The 26,281-nt window shown below is 40.6% G+C and overlaps 1 long non-coding RNA gene across 1 annotated transcript; it reads left to right on the top strand.

Moving 5' to 3' along the window:
* The first annotated feature begins 1,364 nt into the window (after window positions 1-1,364).
* On the top strand, window positions 1,365-19,633 carry LOC116594220. The gene is made up of 3 exons (XR_004287104.1): window positions 1,365-1,496; window positions 6,463-6,557; window positions 18,554-19,633. It is a non-coding gene; the product is annotated as an uncharacterized LOC116594220 (long non-coding RNA).
* Window positions 19,634-26,281: the final 6,648 nt, after the last annotated feature.

Here is a 26,281-nt window from a genome sequence, read left to right on the forward strand (position 1 = left end):
CCACACTCATATTCCAGGCTCATCTTTATTATTTTTGCATTTCTTTTCTGCACTTGGAATTTCTGCTTTCCAATTTTTGACCATTTATGTTAATGCCCAGTCTTCACTTCCAGGCTGGACTATAGTGTCTGGAGGAAAATTGCTCTCTTACCCTTGTCCGGGTCCTGAAGGCACGTGAGGCAGAGCTAACACGCACACTCAGTACACTCTTAATGACTACTCATCAGCAAACCTGGCCTTACCCTATTATCTTTCTCTAGCCCAGTGGCTCAGAGATGTCAGTCACCTGACTAGGGCCATTCTAAATGAGGTTTCCACTGATCTTCAGTGAAATGAGAAAAATGAAGGCAATGTAGACAGCTTTTCATAAAACCTAATTTATTCTATTTAGAGAACTAGAGTATTCTAAAATTATGTCTTGCTCCTACTTTGATATTAAAATGTCCTCTCTTTTATCAAAATAATGGTGAGAGTAGATGGCAATTACCTGTTCGTTATTTAATAGTCATAGTCAACAAAATAAAAATCTCAGGAGTAAAACATACATTTTCACTTCCTATTTCTTTTTCCTTTTAAGATTTTATTTATTTAGGGGCGCGTGGGTGGCTCAGTGGGTTAAAGCCTCTGCCTTCGGCTCGGGTCATGATATCAGGGTCCTGGGATCAAGCCCTACATCGGGCTCTCTGCTCAGTGGGGAGCCTGCTTCCTCTTTTCTCTCTGCCTACTTGTGATCTCTCTCTCTCTCTGTCAAATAAATAAATAAAATCTTTAAAAAAAAGAAAGAAAGAAAGAAAGAAAGAAAGAAAGAAAGAAAGAAAGCTTTAAAAAAAAAAGATTTTATTTATTTATTTGACAGAGAAATCACAAGTAGGCAGAGAAGCAGGCAGAGAGAGAGAGGAGGAAGCAGGTTCCTCGCTGAGCAGAGAACCCGATGCGGGGCTCAATCCCAGGACCCTGGGATCATGACCTGAGCTGAAGGCAGAGTCTTTAACCCACTGAGCCACCCAGGCGCCCTTCACTTCCTATTTCTTATTAAATATTGTTAGTCCACAAAATTGAAAAGTCTGGAAAACCCTGCTTTAGAAAACAGAACTTTTAATTTTTGTGGGGTTTCTTTGTTGTTGTTTTTGTTTTTTGTTTAAAACAATGTAATGGTCCCTACTGATGCTGCCAGATTCCTCCCTTGGGAGCATTATGTCAGTTGAATAAGTAGAAATGCACTAGTAACTACTCCATCTTTGGGCAGACGCCTCTAATCATGAGTTAGTGGGCTGTGTGATTTGCTTGAGCCAATGGGTTGGCAGCAAATCTGACATAAGCAGACATTTGAAAAGAGTTCGGTGGGTTTTTTTCCACACAGGGCTTGCCCTCTAGCTATTCTTGGAACCCTGCCTCTGCCACGCTTAAAAAGCCCAAGCTGGCCTGATCGATGGTGAGAGGCACGTGGACCATTTACCCCCGTTGCCCTAGTCAACATCCTACCAACTGCCAACCATGTGAGTAAGACCATTGGTCCTAGCCAGCTTCCTGCCAGCTAACCAAGTGAGGGCAGGCACATGAGCAAACACAGCAGAGACCACTGAGGCCCATATAAGAGATCCTCAGCAGCATGACGAGCCCACTAAGTGGCTGTTGCTTTAAGGTCCTATGTTTTGATGTGGCTTGCTCTGTGGCAATAGATAAGTGATACAGAGACATGGCACCAGTCTTCAAAACACTGAAGAATCTCTGAGATCTTCTCAGACTTGTAAGGATGGCACGACATCCATTGGCTAAGTGTATTTGGACTCTCAGGCCTGTCTTCTCTTCGAGACTTACAGGCCTGACTTTCTCTTATAAGATCTTCTCCAGGGCAGGAACCTAGGAGCCACTTGACCAACATCTTTTGCACAAATCTAATGTTTGTGATTGGCGCTGGCCTGGTATCGGGAGTGACCCACCGAATGTGATCTGAAGGTTGTAGGAAAGGCTTCCTCTCTCCACACATCTCCTTGATTAATAGTTGAAATTTCAACATCAGCAATTTATTCTCTGTGCTGAAGTTGTGCTCCCCATGAGGCTTCTAAAAAATGCAAACATTCCTGGCTGGGTTAGCATACTGTCATCCTCTTCCTGTGAACGCACTTATCAGAGATCTCGGTCACCGAAGGGTCAAAGTTGGGGTGAGGGTAAACAGCAAAAATGAGGAGAAATGCTGCGGGGTGACAAGGTCCCAGTTGCCAAACAGGGGGCTAAACACACTTCCCACTGTGGCTGAGTCAGCTCTGATTCCTGAGGAGAGCCCCAGCCACGAGCTGTGCTGCCCCCTCCAAGGAGAGGAGGAATGGAATCTGCCTGGCTCTGGACTCTTGCCCTGGGGGCGGGGATGGTTAGACATGGGGAAAGATTCATCACCTCTCAGGACCAGCATTTCCCTTGGAAGTCCTCATCTGCTTCTTTGTACCCCCAAAGCAACATGCTTTCAATACTTTTGTAGGGTGCACATTAGCCCTCTATTCTTGGCTCCACTTTCCACTGTCAAATCCTGGATGTCTCTCTACTTTTTCTTGGACTCCTTGGATGTGAACTGGTTTTGCCAACATGCCGAACCACAGTGATGAAAGCCACAGAGAGGTCAGGCCTATGGGATGCATGGCTTGCTGCTGCCAGATTCCTTCTTTCTGAACATTATCCAAGTTTAATGAGTTGAAACTCACCAGTATAATTAGCATGAGGCTTAAGATACTACTCTCTGTACGTAATTGAATTTAATTTACAGCTTGAATAATTGCATTTACATGTTCAACCAAATGTTTGTCTTTGTTGGTTCTAAAAGTCTCCATCCATAGTTATCTAGGAAAACTTAGCAAGGCCAAGGATCACTAGTGAAGAGCTAGGGTGTTCTCAGCATCACTTCGCTTGAACTGGAAGGTGGATTTGTAAAATGCAGTCCTTGGAAATTACCTAAAAGACTTTAGGCGTTCTGATCTGAGACACTTATCAGTTTTCTAGATGTATAGCCTTAAGCCTGGAAAGAATGCTGTTCTGTTGCTTAATACAGCAACCTTTAGCCTCCTGGGGTGAAAAGTACTTAGCATAATTAAACTGCTGACTGTTCTTGAAGGGGGAAGGTGGGTTTTGTTTTAAGATTACAAGTGGCATTTCCAGGCACTTTGAGTTGAGGCCATCTTGATAGTATAGGGTATCTTGCATTCTGCCATCCTTGAATTGCAGGCATAGCAAACTAAAAGCGCTTGTAAGAGACAGTGTAATTTCATACGCAAGTTCCCTAGGGTACCCCCAGACGTAGATGAAAGTATCTCTTCCCTCCCTCCCCCGCCCCTTTCCTTAGTAAGCTAAAGCAGCGCCTGAGCAAGACAATGTTTGCAAAGCTGAGCTCTTCTTTCCCAGGCATTTGGAGCAAAGATTATAAAGACTTATGATCTCATCTTCAAGCCTCACAGGCGGATGTAGAGCAACTGCAAGGCTTGGCTGGGGAGGATCGCTATCATTGAGCTTCAGCTGAGACTTCTCTGCAGTTGGGTTTGCTTTAGACTACCATTTTTCAAACTAGAATAATGTGTAGATAGATTCTCTTTCCTTAAAAAAATAAATTTAAAAAAATCCACATTCCAGGGTTGAATTATAGTGCTACTTAAATATGTCCAAACGCTAGCTTACATATGGCTTAAAAAAAAAAAAATAGAAAAAGAAAAAATCAGCAAATAAAACAGAAACAAACCTATAAAACCAATGACATATAAATGAACATCATTAATTAATTAATTAATTTTAAAGATTTTATTTATTTGACAGAGAGAGACAGAGATAGTGTAATAGAGAGAGAGCAGGAACGGGGAGGAGAGAGAAAAGCAGGCTCCCACCTGAGCAGGGAGCCCCACATGGGGCTTGATCTCGGGACCCTGAGAACATGACCTGAGCTGAAGGCAGAGGCTTAACCCACTGAGCCACCCAGGTGCCCCGAACATCATTAATTTAAAGAGATGTCCTGCTTGGGCTTTGAAGAAACCACATCACCTATGAATGAATTCGTCAAGACTGCTGCTACCAAGGACAGTTTGCCCCATTGAAGTTATCGGGGGAGAAATGGATGAATCAGTCTTTGCCTCATTCTTCTGTGTCAGGACCAAAATGAATTTTTGACGCTGATCATGCCAGTGAGTCGTTGGTCTTCCATGCTGTGAATGTCCATCTATGTATGAAGTGTGTGCCTGTTTCTCTGCACAAGCCCGTGACGATTAATGTCATGATGCTTTAGCAGCGAATGAGAACAGCAGGTGGGAGAAAATGTTGATTGTCCAGACCAGGGAACCAGACCACTCCCCTGAAAGCAGCCCCATCTCAATGAACAAACTCCAGGCTCCAAGATCTGGGGGCTCCTTGCAATCTTCAGATGGGATGAGGGATTTGGAGAGGGATTGATGCCAGTCATGCCTCCTCTTGGTCAGGTGAGCTGTCCCAAGCACGTGTCTGAAAACAGCCTGTTGTCTCAGCAAAGTCCCATCTATACCCCGTGACAGCAGATGGCAGACAATGGTATCAGGGAGAACTTCACTTTGTGGCAAATATACCTGGTTTATCTGTGAAAATCTCTATTGCCTGTGGCCCCTGTAAAAAGACATTGCTCATTGGCCTTCACTCCATGGGTCACAGCCTCAGAAGATGGAGTCCTCCTTCCATCTGGAGGCCCAATGCCTTGTCCTACACCACTCGGGTTCTCTCTCCTGCTCTGAGAAAGCACATACCTCACCTATGCCAGTATTCATCTACTCTTTCTGCTTCTGAATTTATCCATGCCCTGGGCAGGGTCCCAATGATGTATTTGGGAATCCGGTCTCAGGTCTTTATCAACTCTCTAATCCTATCAGCATTTTGTATGATTTCACTCTTACAGCTAATTTAGCAACCAAACCTTCAAGTTCTGAGCCTATTAGCATCCAGGGCTTTTCCCCACCCCTTCACTCAGCCCTCCACTCAGGTGATAGCTGCCATCCAGCCATCACGAGGAGCTCTTCCAACTGTGGAAGCTTAACTTCCCACATCTTTTTTTTTTTTTTTTAAGATTTTATTTATTTGACAGAGAGAGCGAGAGATCACAAGTAGGCAGAGAGGCAGGAAGAGAGAGAAGAGGAAGCAGGCTCCCCGATGAGCAGGCAGCCTGATGCGGGGCTCAATCCCAGGACCCTGAGATCATGACCTGAGCCGAAGGCAGAGGCTTAACCCACTGAGCAACCCAGGCGCCCCTTCCCACATCTTACTCTCTGGTCATAAACCTCTGCTCACAGTACCTCAGATCTTTGCCCTCACCCAAGCATCTGCGATTGCTCTAATTTATTCCATATAACCACTTAATCTCAATGGTACATCCTTCTGGCCTAGACTTCTTGGACTATTGTTTCCATGACTCACTTGCCAACATTCTTGGTTCCTTTGATCTATTGTTCTTCTGTTACACTTGCCCCATAAAATTCCAACTCCAAATCAGCTTAACTGTTTGACTTCTATGTTTTCTTATATTACAAACCTCTCAGACCGCTAATGCTGATTTATAACCTCAATTAGACTTAAAGCTACCCAGCAATCTTTCTCTCTCTCTCTCTCTCATTCCCCACAGTGGTTATTTCAAACCTCCTCTACCTTCAAATAGTCTACCCTGGCATAACTTTGTATACTTTTTGCAAGGAACTAAGCTCTTATTTCACTAAGAAAATAGAATCCATTTTAAAGAAATTCCCTCCATTTTCTGCTACCCTGCCTAAAACTCAGCATCGGAATCTATTCTTGTTGCTTCTTGATTGAATAGAAGAGGAGAATTTACCTACTTCCTCATCAGCTCCCATCATGCCAGTCCTAGCCTGGGACTAATTTCTCCACCTCTGCTCTGGATTGGATCTCTCCCTGCCTCTCAAGAGGCTTTGTTATTCATCAATTATCCCTTCTGTCTCCTATACTTCAGCCACTTTCTATTGGCTTCTTTCCACCAGTATCTGAACACACTCAAGTTTAACCTACATTTAAATAAAAATTCAACTCCCACTTAATCTCATCTGTTTCTTCCTATCACCCTGTCTCCTTATCTTCACAACAAGATCCATCGAAAGAGTTGTCCACTCACACTGTTTTCACTTAATCAATCACCTCCTATTCACTCCTTATCCATGGCCTTCAGGCTGCTATACCCATCCTTGAACCAAAACCCCTCCTCCAGCTTGTCTTCCTGTCCCTAAATCCAATGCAGGATTTCATCCTTATCTCGCCGTCCTCTCTGTGGCACTGTAGACCACTCTCACCATTCCAACACTCAACCTCAGCTCCTGTGGCGCTGCACTCTTAACGGTCTTCTTCCCATCTTTCTGGCTGTTGTTTCTCACTCTTATTTTTATCTCTGTTCCCTTAATTTTGGAAGTTCTTGGAATTCTCTCTTAGACCTTCTTCTCTACTTACTCTGTATGTTTTCACTAGGCAGTATCAGTAATTGCATGGTTTCAAGTTGTTGAAGAACTATGGATGGAGCAAAGATGGACTTGAATTTCCAGCCAACAGGATGCCATTCAGAGGTGAGTGATGATCCCTAGTAATCTCATCTCTGGGAACATTTTCAGTCTTGGGGCCAAGACCGAGGGTTACACTTGAAGTGACTTACTCAGAGGCACAGTCCTAAGGGAAAAAGAAACTACTAAGTCTTCTGACATTTGAAATACCATATTAGAAATTTAAGAGACCCAAAAGTGTGGCCTTTTCCCCTTACAAGATACTTATTAAATTATGGGATGGCATGAGCATGATGAACTTAAAGATGGTCACAATTTCTCAGATATTGAGAGTCGGGATCTGTGCGCCCACTCTTGAGTCTGGGCAAGCTATGTGTCTGCTTTGACAAATAAAACTGTATGGAAGTGATGTTATAACAAATTCCAGGCTAGACTTTAAGAAATCTGAAGCTCCATTTCCTGCCTCTTAGAACCCAGACTCCATGCTGTGAGACTATCCAAACAGATCCATGGTAAAACATGTAGAGAGGAATCTGTCAATAGCCCCCGCTAAACTCCCAGCCAACAGATAGCAAAAACTTGTCAGACATGTGAGTATACCATCATTGAACTAGGTCCTTCCAAACTTGGTTGGGTCACCCTCACTTGATGCTTCATGGGACAGAGAAGAGGCAATTTCTTCAAGCCCTGCCCAGACTGTAGATTCATGATCAAAATAATGATTGTTGCTGTTTTAAGCAGCTAATTTTGGGGGCTGGTTGTTAAGAGGCAACAGACAACCGCAATAGCATGTAAAAGACTTGAAAAGAATGTCAAATTCTTCTCAAAAACTCAGTAAAATCTTCCATGGTCTTAGGAGGTTTAAGAGAAAAAGTTCTGCTAGGGGTAAATGGGTTATCTCTGTCTCAAGATATTTGATTTGATTTGATGTCTTTGATTTTAGAGCTAGTAGGGAGAGTTGGAGGCAAATTAGGGTATTGAAGAGGGAAGCAAGAGACAAAAGAGCTAAGTCCACAACTTGAAGTGAGGAACTGAATTCCTGGCAATATTCCAGGGCCAAGGAGGCAGAAATCTGTCAGGCTTTTAATAAAAACCTCAGAAGGGCCATTCACCTCTCCCAGCCTAAAAAATGGTTAGATAAAAGATGAAGTTAGTCATGCTAAGACTGCTAAGCAGCCCTGTGTAAGCTTAGTCTATAACTGTATCAAGGTGATTATCCCATTACCTTATCTACCTAGTAGAAAAGCAAGAGGATATACTTCCTGGTTAAAGATGACATCTGGAGATTTTGTGACTTTTTAAATAGATATTGTCCAGCATATTACCAAAACTGACTAGACTACTGAAGTTACAAGAATATATAACCCATACTCAGTATAGAATAAAAGACAATAGGAGACCCATAGAAAACCAAAAATGGACATTAAATACAAAGGCTTTAAAATCATTATGATTAATGTGTTAAAAGAAAATATAGAAACAGATGTACAAAAATGGATGAAAATAAATAATTTTAACAGAAGATTATAATTCATAAAAAAGATCAAATGGATGACTCAGAAATGTAAAATGCAGTATTCAAATTTATGATCTTCTTGGATGGTTTGAAATTAAGAGCAGAGATAGTAAAATACAAGATTAAGAACTCAAAGATGAATCAATTTAAAGAAAAGTGAAACACAAAGTCAGCAGAGTGGGGAAGGGGGGATGGAGAAAACAGATAAAGCACAGGAGAAATGTAGGGATTAGTCCAAGGCTAGAATATGTGTGAGTAGAATTCCAGGAGGAGAAAGAAAATGAACAGTTTCAAAAAAATATTTGATGTGATAATTGCTGATTTTCAAAATGATTGAAGGCACAAATTAATAGATTCTAAAAACTTAGTGAGTCTTAAGTATATATAAAGAAGCCACCCATAGGCACATTGTGGTTGAACTTCTAAAAACCAAAAACAAAGAAAAAATCTTTAGAGTAGCTTGAGAAGAAAAGATATTACATTCAAATGAGAGACAATGAAATTTATGGCTGACATTCTGATGGAAATCATGGAACCCAGAAGACAATGGAATGACAGCTTTAAAGTGCTAAAGTAAAATAAATACATAAATAAATACATAAACAAATAAAAATTCAATGGGAAAATGGTAATGAAATTAATATCAAAATTGAAGACAAAAACAAAGGCATTTTCAAACAAGAAAAAGATGAGAAATTTTTTTTCCAGACAACTGGAACTATACGAAATGTTAAAGAAAGTTGTTCTTGTCAAAGAAAAATGATTCCAGATGGAAGCTCAGAAATGGAAGAATATTAAGAACACTAAAAATGTGAATATAGGGGTACATGTAAAGTATCAATGATTTATAGCAAAATTAAAAATAATATCTGTGGGTTAATAAAGTAACTTATACTACATAAATGATTGGAGGTAAATGGAGATACATGGTTGTAAAGTTCTTGAATTTTGGGGAAGTAGTAAGGATGCTTACTTAAGTGAACTATAATAAGGTAAGGTTACATATGTAAGGTTACAATGATGTAAAACTGAACAATTAATAAAGGAAAAAACATTAAAATACAATTAACCTAGGAGAAAAAAGAAAAGGAGTGATAAAGCAGTAGAAAAAAACAGAAGATACCAATTATAAAGAAATAGAATTGAGTCACCTCCAGAAAAATCACACGTAGACCATTAAATCAAATCACTTAATTAAACCATTGAACGGCTGTCAGAGTGAATGTGAAAACTGTCATATGGTCACCTGAATTCCCCTGGTGGGGACCTATAAATGCAACTTGCATTCACTTCTGCTGTTTTTCATAAGATGCAAGCACAGCACCTAGGCAGGCCCGTATAAATCTCCCCAGACTGGAAGAGGCTATCTGAAAATAAAACCTCCCCTAGTGTCATTCAAAAATCCCTTTTTGGGCTCTTGACCTAGACTGTGTGCTCTCTCTCTCCTCCTCAGGCAGTCTACAAAAATCACTTTTGCTATGTGCTTGTTCCTTACCTAAGGATTCCCCTTGCTTTATATATACTTGACTGAGTCATAGACATTTAAATTATTTTGACTGCTGTCATGTCTATAGTAAGTATTGATATTCAACACCTTAGAAAAGGGGAGGAAACAGAATGCCTGGCATCAGTCAAGAGTGGCATGATAATACAAACAAACAAAATAAACCAGATGGTAAACTTAAATCCAATTATGTCAGTAATTACATTGAAATAAAGATTATCAGACAGGATAAGAAAAGCAACTATAAACTATTCACAATACAACACTTTAAATATAAGGGCAGAGAAAGGTTGAAAAAAATTATATTGATACAGTCACCAACCAAAAGAAAATTAATGTACCTACATTGATATGTGAAGAAGGCATAAGACATTTTACTAGAGGTGATGTTAAAAACTCAGTTCAAGAGTGAAATATTACAATTCTACTTTGTTTCCCCAGTAACAAATTTCAAAGCATATAATGCAAATATCAACAGAATTTTTATTTATTATCTATTTATTTATTTATTTATTTTTATTTTTTATTTTTCATTTTTTAAAAATTTTTAAAGGATTTTACTTATTTCTTTGACAGACAGAGATCACAAGTAGGCAGAGAGGCAGGCAGAGAGAGAGGGGAAGGGAAGCAGGCTCCCTGCTGACCAGAGAGCCTGATGCAGGGCTCAATCCCAGGACCCTAGGATCATGAACTGAGCTGAAGGCAGAGGCTTTAACCCACTGAGCCACCCAGACACCTTCAACAGAATTTTTAAAAAGTAGTGGACATATTCTCAATCATAGTTGAATATTTTAATGTTCTCTCTATAACTGGTAGAATCCAGTAGACAAAAATATCGTAAGGGTATAGAAGGATCTGAACAACATGATTACTTAAGACAGAAAAAAGATAAAGATTACACATAACAATGGCAAAATCATTCTTTTCTATTATGCATGAAACACTGACCACAATGGACCATGTGCTTGGCCGCAAAGAACATTCTTCAAAACACAAAAGAACATAAAACACATAAATCATATAGAGTAGTCTTGGACTACATAATGGTGATTTAAATACAAATAACAAAAAGATATTTAGAAAATCATCAAATGTTTGAAAATTAAGTAACACATTTCTAAAAAAAACTCATGGACAATGAAAAACTCACAGTGGAAATGATAACATTTCAGCTGAATGATAGTAAAACTATGAGAATTTGTGGGTGCAGTTAAAGCAGTACTCTGAAGAAGTTTTCCAGCTCTAAATTCACATTTAATTTTTTAAAGATTTTATTATTTATATGAGAGAGAGAGAGCACAAGGAGGGCTGAAGATGGAGAGGAAGTAGCTCTATGCAAAAATTTGATCCCAGGACTCTAAGATCATGACCTGAGATGAAGGCAGATGCTTAACTGACTGAGCCACCCAGGTGCCCTCAATTCACATTTTAGAAATAAAGCTGGAAACCCAAGTTTCTGTACCAACTAGGAAAAGTAGGAGTATATTATATCCCTCTCCCCAAAAAACCCCCAAATGACAGCAGGTTTTTTTTTTAATGGTTTTTTTTTTATAAAGTTTAATAAAACAGACAAATCCCTAGGAAGATTGATTTCAAAAATCACAGACAAAAAACAGAACTTAATAATATGAAGACTCAAAAGAGGGACAAAAATAATAGGTTCTATAGATGTTAAAAAAGTAGTATGTGGCTATGATAAACAATTTTTAAATTTTAAAATTAGATAAAATACACAAATGCCTACAAAAACACAACTTATCAAAAGTGACATAAGAAGAAAATTTAAAAACTAAATAGTTCTGTATCTAGCAGATCTGTAACTAAAACCTTCATACAAAGAAAACTCCAGGCCCCAATTGTTTTACTGATAAATATTTCTAAATAATGAAGAAGAAACAGCTCTTTAAAAAAGAAAAAAAAGAATCATTGTTTTAAATAGGAAGATCCGTTGGCTATCCATGCAGGAGGAAAAATGAACTTTGATCCCATTCCCATACCACATACATAAACAGCTTAAAAGTAGATTATAGACTTATTACACAAAAGATTAAATCATGAATCTTCTGGAAGGAAACATAGGTTAATATCTTCACTTTCAAGTAGGAAAATCTTAACTAGACAACAATTTGATAAGTAGAAATTGGTGAGTTGTACATCATTAAAAATAAAAGCCTCCATTCAGATAAATGATGCCATTACGGAGCAAAGAAGCAAGCCACTGATTAGACGAGGCTATCCAACAAAAGACATGTGCCTATCATATGTATATAACTTCCACTAATTAATAAGATAAAGATTGGCAACTAAATTGAAAAATGAGCAAAATACTTTGAACACATGCACTTCATAAGAGAATACCCAAATTAAAAAAAATATATGAAAAGGTGTTTATTCCTCAGAAAAATACAAATTAAAACCACAATAAAATATGATGTTCATGTCAGAGTGGCTTAAATTAAAAGACTGACAATCCCAAGTGTTGAAAAGAATGTGGGATAACTGTTGCTCTCATACATTTAGCTGATAAAAGTGTAAATTAATGCAATTAGTTTGGAGAAAGTATCTGACAGCTCCTAGTAAGGATATCTATCTATCTACCGACCTATATACCTACTATCTTTTATCTATCCTTTTACCTAGTAATCTAGTTACCCAATTACACTCCTGGACAAATATCCAATAGAAATACATACTTGTGCCCACCAAATACACGAACTAGAATCTTTATAACAGTGATGTTTTTAATGGCTAAAAACTGGAAGCAAAGCATCCATCACATCTGAATGGAAAAAAAAATTGTGATATATTAAATACAGTGGAATACAATGAAAGATGAGAAAGAACAACTTACTTCTCCAAGGAACAAGATGGATACACCTCACTGATATAAAGTAGACTGAAAGAATATAGACACAAAAGATTAGACACTGTAGGCTTCCATTTGTATAAAGTTCCAAAACCAAGCACAGTTAATCTGTGGTGACAGAGCTAAGAATAGCAGTTACTGCTGGATATGGAGTATCAGCCAGGTGCCGGAAGTCTCCCATGTCGTGACCTGCAGAGTGGGGGCAGGAGCACACATATGGAAAAAATCACCACCTTAGAGTTCTAAGATTTGTGGATTTGATCATATTTGAGTTATACATCAGAAACAAAAATCCCAACAACAGACTGATGTCTTCCAAATCTATTCACCCTTATGTCTTCTTGGTTTTCTCAAAAGACAATGGGAAAGCCAAGCCCTCATTGATTGAACCAGTGGAGATACAATGAGCTACTTTTAGAGGAAGACAGTTTATTATGGAAAAAGAAAGAGCAGCCAAAGGTGCTAGCTTCCTGTAGTCCTTGTCCAACACACCAAACAGGCCAACACTGAAACAAAAGGGGCTGATGCCAACACCATGAGTCATGGGCTACTCCGTTGCTGAGGAGCCAACTCCAGACTCCAGCTAAGTAGGTTTGTATTCTGGAACTCTGTTCTGAGGGGCGCAGGACAGAAAGGCTTCTACCTCAACAGAACTTTGGAAGTAATGGGAAACTGTCTCATGACAGTCTCCAGAAGAGAGGGAGGTGAGTGGGGGATGGGAACGGGAGATGGACTCAGAGCAACCCCCCACCCTCTCTTGTTCTCAGAGTATTATAAGACTTCCTGCCAAGATTCAGATTAGCTCTGGCTTTGCCTGTGTGTCTTTGCCTCTGTGGCCTCTACAGATATGTGCGAGGTCACCAAGGTGCCATGGAGAAGCCATTCCCCTTCAGGTTTCAGATCTGTGTCTTGAGTTTTTACCTGAAATATCTTAGAGGTATAGGTGAACCCTGTAGGCCCCTCAAATTCAATGTTTTCAGAACTGTGTTGATCTCCAACATTCCAAAGCCAAACCTCCTCAGTATTCGCCACCTCATCTGCCAAACCCAGAATGTGAGGTATGTATCTTAACACCTACATCTCCATTCAACCCACTCTTCTTCCAGTGTTTGTTATCTGTGTGAATGGCAACAGCACTCTACCAGTTGTGACAGTGAGGAACCTGAGTCATCCTCTTCGTCTGTGTATCCAACACAAACCACCAAGTTCTTTGGAATTTTACCTCTTAAACATCTCTTGTAGGCATCCAATTCTCTTTGCTTCCATCCCCATACTGGCTCCCTGACTATCACGTTCCTTCCTCATGGTGTTCTGCTCAAGCAATCTCTTCTAACTGGAATGACCTTCCCACTTAGACACGACTCTCTCAGATTCTCAGCCCAGTCGCTTCCCTTTCTGTGATCTGCTAATAAAACAAAAAACAATAATGACAAAGCGAATATATTAAAAAACAAAACAAAACAAAACACAAAGATCCCTATGCAATTAGATCTTAAAGCCTGTCTCCAACACTAAGCAGACATGGCAGCTGGGGCTGCCTTCCTGCATTCCCACCAAACTCCCTCTTTAATCAACGTCTGCTTTAAACCTTTCTCTATTCATTCCCCTTTATTTTTCCCTTCCAATTTAGTTTCTGTGATCAACTGAATAGGTTCCCAATGTGTAGAGCGGGGCCACAGTGCAATCTGCACCTGCCCTCTTCCCATCTGGACTGACCTTATTGCCGCATGGGAAAAGCAGCTGCCTAAAAGTTGTGTAACTGGAAGCCAGAATGAAGAGATCTCTGCCTTTCCCAGATGTATCTTCTCTTGACTTCGCCATGGGGCCTAAAGGATGGACGTACTCAACTTGGGACTGAAGTACTAAATATCCCATTAAAGTGCAAGTCAGTTCCTGCCAGAGCCACATCTCAACCTAACCACAATTTCCAGACACTCATCATTTACATTTATTTACTCATTGAGCACAGGTAATTGAGGACTATTTAATTAGGACTTTGTCCTGAGGATGCATTGGTGAAAACCTGGTGTTTCTTGTCCTTTGAAGAGAAGGTAGACATTATACAGCTGATTACACAAGATTGCAATTACTATTCATTTACCCATTCAATCATTATGTATCAAACATGTATGTACCCTGTACTAAGTATGGTGCTTAGTGCTGGGAATGTAACAAGTGACCATCACATTCTGTACCTTCATGAAACTTGCATTCTAATCAATCATAACTCAAGAGGGGCACCTGGGTGGCTCAGTGGGTTAAGCCTCTGCCTTCAGCTCAGGTCATGATCTCAGGGTCCTGAGATGGAGCTCCATATTGGGCTCTCTGCTCAGCGGGGAGCCTGCTTCCCCCTCTCTGCCTGCCTCTATGCCTGCTTGTGATCTCTCTCTATATATATATCAAAAAAATAAATAAAATCTTTTAAAAAAAGAAACAAATATAATCGAAGAGGACATAAGATTGAAGGTGAGGTAAGAGCTACAAAGTGTACACAGTTGTATGAGAGTATATAATTAAATAGATTTATATATATAAATAATATATATGTTATATAATATGTACATATAACTCTATAATTAGGAAAACTGGCTTCATCTGGGAGATCACAGATGATTTTTGGTGACTTTTGATGGATTATGTATAAAATAAGATGGAGGCCTGAGTGTGGAGGCTGGTCTTAAAAGATTAAATCTTAAAGAAATTTAAAAATTCTCTTTCAATTCTGTTGATAAATCAAAGAGAAATTCTCATTTGTGTTCTGGAGCAGCCTTACCACATCTGTAACCCATATTAATTTCTCATTTAAACAGAGAAGGCCGTCTTATGCTCAGGGTGGACTATAATATTATCAATATTCTTTCATTTCTCATGTTAATAATTGTTGTTAACCACAAATTGGTGGCCACTGGGACCAGTTTTTCACTTACTCATTTCAACACAGGAGGATATCTACTGTGTGCCTTCTATGCCATTACAGCAAATTTCCATTTTTTTCCTAAAGATATTGGGGAAACTACTGTGGGATTTTACACAGAGGAATAATATGACCAGATGTCCTCTTGAAAAATGACTCGGGCTGCTTCTCTTTGAACATTTCATTTAAAAAAACAAAAAACAAACAAACAAAAAATGAGGGGCGCCTGGCTGGCTCAGTTGTTAAGCATCTGCCTTCAGCTCAGGTCATGATCCCAGGGTCCTGAGATGGAGCCCCACATCGGGCTTCCTGCTCAGCGGGAAGTCTGCTTCTCCCTCTCCCACTCCCCCTGCTTGTGTTCCCTCTCTTGCTATGTCTCTCTCTGTCAAATGAATAAATAAAATCTTTAAAAAAAAAATCTATGGAAGTATTCTAAAATTTGTGAGAGCAAAAAAAAAAAAACCCTTCTTGCCACCCTTCTGTCGCTCTTCAATGAAGCACGATTTTCTATCTTCTACTTTCCGCGCTTGGAGAGTGTGCCAAGAAAGCTTGTCCAGACTTAATGTGAAATCATAGTTGCTGGTGCAGAACTTCAGGCTACCTCCGTGGGCTTCCTCTTCACCCTTGGCAAAGCCGACTCAGATACTCCGTGTCATTGGCTGGTTGGCATAATCCTCTGTGACCGCTGGAGCAGGGCTAACTCTTCTTCTCCAAATGAGGTGGCGGAGCTTGGCTTGACCGAAACATTCTGAGGTGGGTTGCTCATCTGCTAGCCACGGGGCCATTAAAGATAAACGCACTCTCATGCACCTGGGACTCTGAGCCACGTGCCTTACCTTTTGGTAGGTCTTCCACGGTGTCACACCTTCTTGAAGACTTCTCTATCGGCGTCCCTTCATGACTGCCTTCATTCTTCTACTCCTCCTCTTCCATATTTAACAACAACCATTAAAAGATGACTTTCGTTTCACTTTCATACTTCAGATGATTTTTTTTTAAAGATTTCATTTATTTATTTATTTGACAGACAGAGATCACGAGTAGGCAGAGAGGCAGGCAGAGAGAGGGGAGGGGAGAAGCCGGCTCCCTGCTGAGCAGAGAGCCTGATGGGGGGCTCGATCCCAGGACCCTGGGATCATGACCTGAGCTGAAGGCAGAGACTTTAACCCACTGAGCCACCCAGGTGCCCCTTCAAGTGATTTCTGACAGTGATGCTCCCTCTCCTTTCCAGTAGGGCTCAGGGATCACGTGGAAACGTGGCGATTATAATAGACTGCTTTGGGGAGGGGGTGCTTCTCTCTCAGCATCTATAGATTTCATTACAGACCTGGCATTGTAGGGTGGATGCTCCTTGCTAATTTTTTTCCCCTTTATTTTCCTTCCTCTGAAAAGCACATTATCACTATACTAAAGGCCTTGAGCAAAATTTAATTCATTCCACGGATCCACATCTGTAAAACAAGCACTGATGGGGAGAGCTGTTTGAAATGAAATAAGAGCTGAAGCTTACAAAGTTAAAAAAAAAAAAAAGAAAAAAGAAAAAAAAGAAAAGAAAAGAAATGGGCTGACATCCCTCTCTCAGTGTGAAAGGATTAAGATGGTTTTAATTATCTCACCTGGCTTTGGTTATTGCATTTATTCCCGCTCCCCATTGTTTCCTTTCTATAGCTAATATGATAGCATAAGGTCTGGTGTTATCATCTGGATTCCTCCCTTTAGGAAAGTTGAAGAGCCCCAGGTTAGAAAGTAAAAATCACAGTTCTAAATGTGCATAAATGCGTGATGACAAGAGCAGAGGCTTAAGTTCCTATGCTCAGTCATGTACAAATGCCAGTAATAACCGGAGACTCAAGACGGAATATCTCACACTTCTTTTGAATAAAGCAAACGGATTTCTGATGTGATCTGGATGTGAAAAGATGTGGTTATTGAAGGTATTGGTGCGAGCTCTTGGAATGTAATCTCAGATCCTGCCTCCAGGCCGGGCCAGTTGTATACACACAAAGGCAGGGTGTTTGGGGCATGGAAGTTTCTTTTGTTGACTAAAATATATACAGGCACCAACACAAAGAAATGGCTGCTTCTTGGCCTTTATTTTAAGATGATGGCAGACATCATGTTAATATTTCCTGTTTTTTCCTATCAGGAACTCTGTTTGGCCTGACTGGGAGCAGCGAAAGGAATTTTCCATGAGTCTTTTTTTTCTCTTAACACCTGAAAATTCTCCTGTGATAAAGACTTGACAGCAGCCTTGAGCATGGACTATGTTAAGGGAAAACTTGAAGGAGGAGAGAGTGAATAATATATCGCAAAGTAGAACCAATCCAGGGAACTGGAAATTATTATTATTCCAAACCCTGGGGGTGGAGGAGTAGGGTGGCACAAAGGGAATGGGGAAACCTTGCGGGGGCCCAGGGGGCTGGCTCAGCAGGCAAGAAGAGCAGCCCTTCTCTAGCCGTGGAAGTGAGAACATGGTCAGCAGAGTCATGCAGAACAGCTCAGGGAAGAGAGTAAGGTGGATGGGCCCTGCCGTCCTGCTCTCAGTCACTTTGCTGGGTGGGGGTCTCTTGGGTGCTGCTTCTGTTCGGGATCCATAAGCACCAAGAAAAGGAAATGGGCAGAAAGTGATGGGTCTATCAGCCTCTGATAGGAGCGAACTAGCAGGCCGTGATGGGCATGTAACTCTTATCCTAGCTCCAGAGATCCGAGACCGGCCCGAAAAACAGGCTGAATTTCTGGAGGGGTAAGTCGCATGACTCGTGGCTGAGACACATTTTTTAAAAGGCCTGAGCATGCGGAGCATCTTGGCTGATCAATCAAGGAATCAGTGGTCAAAAAGAAGACACCACCACTCCAGCTGCCCCAAGGCTTCCCATGCCATCCAGGAGCACTCAGAGGGATGTAGACAATCTCTCTTCCCTTTGGAACATCAAAGGAAAAAATCAAAGACCTTATTTTCAATTTGATTCTTATAACTGAATGCCCCACTGATCAGGATAAGCAAGGGACAAACACATTAATGCCCATATAAAATGGCTTTCGGAAAAGTAAGATCTGATCCACTGAGCCAAATGATCGTTACAAGCTGTCATCAGTAGAACCAAATTTCACAGCCAATGGGACACTTGGTGTCTTCACCTGGCTCAGGGGGAACTGGCCGTGGCATGGTGTGGAAGGAAGAAAAAAAATTCTACCCTGCAGAAGTGCTCTGTGTTTGTCTTGTGCAGTCTTGAGGTCACTTTGATTTTGTTTTTTTTTTCAGCTGTGTTCATACCACCAATCCCATTAGTCGGGAGGAGCCAATCGAGCCTGTTTGTGGAATCTGGGCTGTCCCTGGGGCTTCCCACTGACATCAGGGCCGTGCAGCTTGCTCCAGCCCCCGAGAGCAGGTCTGGGTTTGTCCCTTCTTTTAAGGTAAAAACAGGTTAAGAGCTGTCAATGAATAAAATGCAGATGAAGGGAGTGGTCATGATCAGATTACCTGCCCAAGTCAATTTATAGCAATCCCAGCAATCCCAACAGTGCGCATCTACAGACCTCCTTGGGCTTTGTCCAGAAGAAAGAAATCAAAGGTGGTTTCTCCCTAAATCTTTTATAAATTACAAAAATTTTCAACTGGAGTGCAAGGAACCTGCCTGTTGTCCAACAGAATCCCCTTGCCTTTGATTTCTAGAGGTTGACATCTGGGATCAAAATGAGGGCATCTGTAGACCATGGCCAGCCCAGTAAGCTTGCCTCACTGGAGTAAGCTTGCTGGTGCTCTACTCCTGGCTGGCTGAGCTGCCGCAAGAAAGCAAACTTTCCTAAACAGTGTTGACAATAGCGCCACCTCCGAGGGTGCCTCTCAGGCAAGAAGTTCCCACCAACGCCTACAGTGGCCGTCAAGCCGTCTTTGACAGCGTTAGCCATTAGAAAGTTTTTCTTTTTGTTAAGCCCTCATCAGCTTTATTATGCCTCCCACCTCTTCACAAAGGAGACATGAATTTTAAAATGTCTTTGCCCTGGAGCCAAAAGCACTCCGTTATAAATACTGTATTTGCCAAATTCAGATAAAAAGTCGATGTGTACTCTTGAGTGGCAATCGAGAGAATATGTCCCATCTATGCAGGCTCACGTGAACGTGGCTTGAGTCCATTTCGGCATTATGAGCTGACACATAAGAAACTGCTCATTTTGTAGACCACCATTGATTGACAACTGGCCACGTGACAGGATTCAACATGTACTATAATGGTTAAGAATGTGGATTTTGGAGCTCCTTCTCCCACTTGGTAGCTGTGATCTTGGGCAAGTTACTAACAACTCTGTACCTTAATTTCCTCATCTCGGTAATATTTATTTCATAATTATAATATCATTTTCACAACATTTATGGGAAAAAAAAGAATGGGCTAATATATGTAAAGCATCTAGAAGAGTTCTTAGTGTTTAGAGAAAATTATTCATTCCGTTTTCATAGGATTTCCTGGCTGTAATTAAATATCTTATTCTAGAAGGACAGAAGCTATGTGGGGTGGGGTGCATAGCTGCAAGAGGGACATTTGTCTAGGACTTCCTGTACAAAAAAGGCTTCTAAATTTCTGATGTTATCTCCAAATGAAGGTAAACATACAGTCACAGAGACACAGACAAGATTTACAAACTACTATAATTGGTAATAAGGTATTAATTATTAACACTTAAATTTATCACAATATTTAGAGACTTGCTTTGTCCTGTCTTCATTTTTCAATATATTTGAGCCTCATCAAGATATAAGAAATAAAACAGAGGACATGAGGAGATGGAGAGGAGAAGGGAGTTGGGGGAAATTGGAGGGGGAGACAAACCATGAAAGACTGTGGACTCTGAGAAACAAGCTGAGGGTTTTGGAGGGGTGGGGGGTGGGAGGTTGGGTGAGCCTGGTGGTGGGTATTATGGAGGACACGGATTGCATGGAACACTGGGTGTGGAACATAAACAATGAATTCTGGAACATTGAAAAGAAATTTAAAAAAATAAAAAAATTTTAAAAAAGATATACAATTGACTCAATCTTTTCAGTTTTGGCAGAAAAGGTAACAGCTAAAGCCACTAAGTCCTACATATTTCTTACGTGAAATACATAAGAAGAATACTGCTTAAGGTATAAAAAATGCCTTTCTTCTAGAGCCTTTGGGTTCCACAAAGAGATTACCGCTACTTCTAGCTCAATGCCATGTTCAAGTGCTGGCTAGGGGATTGTGGTCACTGGCTCCATTGAGTAGCTTGTCTCACTGCCCAAGGACAAGAGATGCAAACTTAAGCTTTTTGCCAGTGTTTCAAAAATGTCCTATTGAAAAAGATATTTAGGAAAAAAGAATCAGAGTTCCCACCGTATTCCATAAATTTAGATTTTCTAATATCTTACCATGAACTAAGACAACTAAGTAAGGAACTATATATTTACATGACTTTTTAATGACTGTTGCCACAGATAGCTTTCCTAGATAGCCTATATAATGGGCCAGTATGAGAGATAGTTCAGTTCAGACTCTTTGTTGATTCTACTACAATAATATTGTTTTGATTCCAAGTGGTGTCCATTTTATGCATCAAGGAAAATTCCTGTTTGGTCTTGGAACCAAGAGCAGTAAATTTTGTAAATTGACTGAATTTCCATTTTCAAGACAGCAGTTAAAAAGCTTAGAACCAAATTTATGCTTCATTAAATAAGTAAGTTTTTCTTATTCTTATTCTAGGGTCCATTTTTCAGCCCTACTATCACTTAATTTTTCTTTTTCTTTTTAAAAATAGCCTTATTGAGGCATTATTTATATACAACAAAACTGGCCAATTTTAAGTGCAAAATTCAATGAGTTTTGACAAATATGTGGAGCTTAGTAAATACCATCGTGATGACATATAGAACATTATACTCAAATAATGAATCATTGAACGCTACATCAAAAACTAATGATGTACTGTATGGTAACTAAGATAACACTAAAAAACTAAATAAAACAAAACAAAAGAATATTAAAAAACTCCCTGCTTCTCATTTCCCACCATCTCCCTTTCCTGTGCCTTAGAAACCACTAGTCAGGAGCACCTGGGTGGCTCAGTGGGTTAAAGCCTCTGCCTTCGGCTCGGGTCAGGGTCTCAGGGTCTTGGGATCGAGCCCCACATCAGGCTCTCTGCTCAGCGGGGAGCCTGCTTCTCTCTCTCTCTGCCTGCCTCTCTGCCTACTTCTGATCTCTCTGTCAAATAAATAAATAAGATCTTAAAAAAAAAAAAAAAAACCACTAGTCAGCTACTGTAGTTTTTCCTTTTCTAGAATTGTCTATAAATAAAATCATATACAGTCTTTTGTATTTGGTCCCTTTCACTTAGCATAATCTTTTTGATATTTAATGTATGTTGTTGAGTGTATCAGCAGTTCATTCATTTCTATTGCTAAGTACTATTTCCATTGTGTGAAGATATAGATAAGCAAAAATAGAAATTGATTCCAGTTTGGGGCCATTCTAAATAAAGCTGTTATACACCTTAATTTACATCTTTGTGTGAACATATATTTTCCATCATCTTATCAAATACATAAGGGTGGGATTATTGAATCATATGTTAAGTGCCTGTTTAACTTTATAAAAATGGCCAAGTTGTTTTCCCATATGGTTGCACTCTTTTGCATTTTGCCAGCGATATATGAGCATTCCAGTGGTTTGGCATCCTTGGCAACCTGTGGTATCATCAGTCTTTTTCATTCTAGATATTCGGTCTTTTTCATTTTAGGTATTCGATGTACCAGTATATTATTGTAGTTTTAATTTGTATTTTTCAATGCTTTTTTTGATATTAAGCATATTTTCATGCTATTTGTCATCTATATGCCTTTTTCAGTGAAGTGTCTGGTCAAATCTTTTGCACCCTCTCCGCCTTCTAAAGTCGAAATTTTACCTTCTTATTATTGAGTTGTAAGAGCTCTTTATATATGTCCTGCATGTATTCCAGATATATATTTTGCAATTTTTTCCCAGTCAGTTTCTTACCATTTTCTTAACAATGTATTTTCAAATGTAAAAGTTGTTAGTTTTGATGAAGTCTAACTTATTAAATTTTTATTTTATACTTCATGATTTTTTAAAAAATATTTTATTTATTTATTTGATAGACAGAGATTACAAGTAGACAGAGAGGCAGGCAGAGAGATAGAGGAGGAAGCAGGCTTCCCGCTGAGCAGAGACCGCCCCCCCCACCCCCAGTGCGGAGCTTGATCCTGGACTCTGGGATTGTGACCCAAGCTGAAGGCAAAGGCTTTAACCCATTGAGCCACCCAGGTGCCCCTATACTTTATGATTTTTATATCCTCAGAAATCTTTACCTAACCCAAGGTTATAAAGATGGTCTCACATTCTCTTCTAGAAATTTTATATTTTTTGATCTTACATTTGATCCATGATACATTTTAAGTTAATTTTGGTCTGTGGTTTGAGGCAAGAGTCCAAGTTTATTCTTTGCATATCAATATCCAATTGTTCCAGCATCACTTATTAAAAGGAACACCCTTTCCACTTTATCTTTGCACCTTCAAAAAAAATTAGACCATGCATTTATTTCTGGACTAAACACTCTTTCACAAGTATACGTGGCTGTTGTAGCTTCATAGTAAGTCTTGAAATTAGGTTGTGTATCCTCTAACTTTGTTCCTCCCTCCCCAAATTTTTTTAAGTATTCTAAGCCCTTTACAGTTTTATGTGCATTTTAGAATCAGCTCATCAATTTGCACACAAAAAAATTCCTCGTAAGATTTTAATTGAAATTATACTAAATCTTTTTGTCAAACAGGAAAATGCACCTTATGGACAGACCTCCTGCTACCAGGGGAAGAAATGACCTAGGGCCCCAGCGGCTATCCTTTGGAATCCATTTTTTCATTTGGGTCAGATGATGCCTCCCAGGGTCAGCTCCCCAGTCAAGGAATGAAAGTGGTAGAAATACTGAAAGAGACTCATTTTTGGAGACAGGGAACTCCTCTTCTGGCCACAATAGAGTCAAGGAATCCTTGTCATCTGTGTTGAGCTCCCGTAGACTGCACAGCCCCTGAGAGTGGTCCACCCAACCTTTCCTCTCTCCTTCACTTAGGGTCACACTTGCCTCGGAGTCTGACATCTCTCCCAGACTTTTCTGGCTGTCTCCTTAATCCTTTTCTCACAGGCTTCTTCCTTAATAAAATGGTTGCATTTTTAACCCTGTTTTTATGTCTGTTTCTCAGGGGGTCTAGATTAACACAAGTCATACCAAGAGTGGTCCAAGAAAGCAGACAGCAGGATGAAGGCAGAGAATGAGCTCAGCTACCCATTGGCAGGAAGAGGGCCCATGTCTGCTCCCTGGCATAAGATGCAGCTCAGTTTCTAAATATTTCACTGATGGTGACCCTTGAAAACATCCCTATGGAGGCAAATACCATGTTAGGTATAATGATACAGGAGAACAGTGCCTACAAAAGATAGCTGGTTCAGCTGGGCTGATACACTAGGTGTAATCGACTCCCTGCAAAGGAGACTGAGAGCTGTTAACATGCACTACTTAATAGCCAAGCATGAGAGCCCTAAAGCCTCCAGTGGTAATGGTGGTAGCTTATAAGGAGGTCCTCATCACCTATAGGTGGAAGGCAGGCATTACCAAAAGACAAGGTTAAGACTTAATTTTGAGAATGGCAGAGCTCCAAAGATATCCAAATACACTTTAAAAGCCAAGATGCCTGGATGGATGCCCTTGATGATGTTGACTCAGCAACACCCCCACTCCTGCCCTCTGGGCATGCACAGGGGCCTTACCTTTCCCCCTGGTAAGGGCTAACACTTAAGCCAGGCTCAAAGACTACAGGATCCTTCTCCCCATAAGGCACAAGTGCTCCCCTTCCCGCTTAGGAGCTGTCCCCATCTTCCCTCCTGCTGCCAGAAAGATAATTAGGGTTAAATGCCAGGCTAGTCCAGCTGTGGTCAGTGTAGGGCTTGATAATGTAAGATAGAGACTATATACCTAAAGAATTAAGTCAACTACCCACCTGCATGTACTGTCAAGAACAAAGAAAATGCTCCTGGGATTAGGTTTTGAGGATATTTGATTGAGGAGGATAGAACATAAAGCTGGATAAGCAACTATTTATTGATTTAGGGACATTTTCTCAGGATATGGGATTTATCACCCTAGTAAAGACTCAGGGGATAGAACAAACTTTTTACTGGGGTGGATTTTAAAAGCCTACAAAAAATGGTGGCCAGTGCTTAGCAAAGCAGAAATGTCTGAGCTTCCCTGAAAGACGGTAGGGGAAAAATAAAAAGCCTAAGCATGACTATGTTCCAATAAAACTTTATTTACAAAAACAGGTGTTAGGCCAGAAGGAGACTTGGCTATAGTTTTCCTAACATTGCCTTAGACAGCAGTCAGCCAAAGCATTGTTCGATATCTATAATTTCAAAAAAAGAAAAAAGTAAGAATGAAGGAGTAGAAGTCTGAGGGCAGTTACCCCAATAAAATTCACCATTCAGTGCTCAATCCCCAATCTGGAGCCCTTTGACATAAGAGGTAGCCAGGTCCTCTAGGATCCTATAATGTCATGACTAGTCTATTCTGTAACTGTACCCTAGTTCTTCCCCAAAAATACCTACAACCATTAATTCAGTTGACCATACACCGATTAATCAATTGCAGCCCCATTGAAGTTACTGTGCCAATTATGGTATTACTAAGAAGGCAGACTAATAAAGCCTCAGACCCATGGGATATAGCCATGGGTTTGGAAGATGTATCCTTTCCATTCTGATTAGGAAAAAAAATCGCAAACATGTTATGTTCATGTGAGAAGGGCAATATCCACTTACAGTTTTCATTCAGGGCTAAGTTAACCCACCTGTCACCCACTGTGGCTACACCAGTATACCTACTACATAGGACCACCTCAAGGAGGCAGAGAAAGTTCAAGGTTGGTTTGCAGGTAGTTGGCTCAGCATGTGGGTACAAGCCAGAAATGAATAAGGGCCACACTGCAGCACATTCCCGGGTGACTAAAAGCAGTAGAAAGAGAACAATTTTCCACTGAGTGGTGAACCTGACATTGCCTGAGTTGAGAATACACACAAGTTACTGGGCAGTTGCCTACAAGGAAAAGGACTGGGAGGTTGGATCAAGTCATTCTGGAGGAAGGGCATGTAGCTGAACCAATCAGAGTAGGCACAGAGTGTGAAGATGCTTCTATCACACATTCATGCCCACCAGAAAGCACCTGACCACCCCAGAAAAGGCACCAAGTAACTAAGTAGACAAAAGTGCCTTGATCAGTTGGCCAGCTTTGTTACCAGAGCTTACACGATAGGCCCATAAAGACTGGCCGCGGTGACACAGACAGACTACAGATGGGTCTAGTAGCATGAACTCCCACTTGCCCAGGCCTGCTTCACTCCTCCTGGCTCTGAGTGTCCAGCTTGTCAGCAACAGACCCCAACACTGAGCTCCTGGCATGGTACAGAGGGACTGACAGCTCCTGTAGAGGCAACTTGACTGGATGAGGCCCTTGCCATCTGGGCGGGGCAGAGTTCGTTCTCATGGACATGGATACTTGTTCTTGATTTGGATTTGTCTCTCCTTCCCTTGGAGCCTCTACTGTTTCAGCAACTCTTGAAGGCTCATGCTGGCCACTGTGTGGAAGACTGCCTGTACTGAGCAAGGCTGAGGTGAGGAGACCACTGTGGGGGCTGTTTCAGTAGGGCGGATAAGAGGTGATAAGAAGAGACAGCCGTGTGGTTAGTAGAGGTAGTGAGATGATAGGATTCCAGTTCAAATAACAAAAAGATAGACTGTTTTAAGATAAAAGCTAACTTCCTTCTGAGGAATCTCGGGCTCACCTTGCCCCGTTTTAATAGCCAATATGTTCTCCCTGATTATCCTCTGACTCAATGAATCCTTTGATAAAATTGCAAATAATGTTTCAGGGTTCCATAGTCACAAAGAAAGCAGGGCAAATATCTAG

The sequence above is a fragment of the Mustela erminea genome, chromosome 6, assembly GCF_009829155.1.
Source record: "Mustela erminea isolate mMusErm1 chromosome 6, mMusErm1.Pri, whole genome shotgun sequence".
NCBI lineage: Eukaryota > Metazoa > Chordata > Mammalia > Carnivora > Mustelidae > Mustela > Mustela erminea.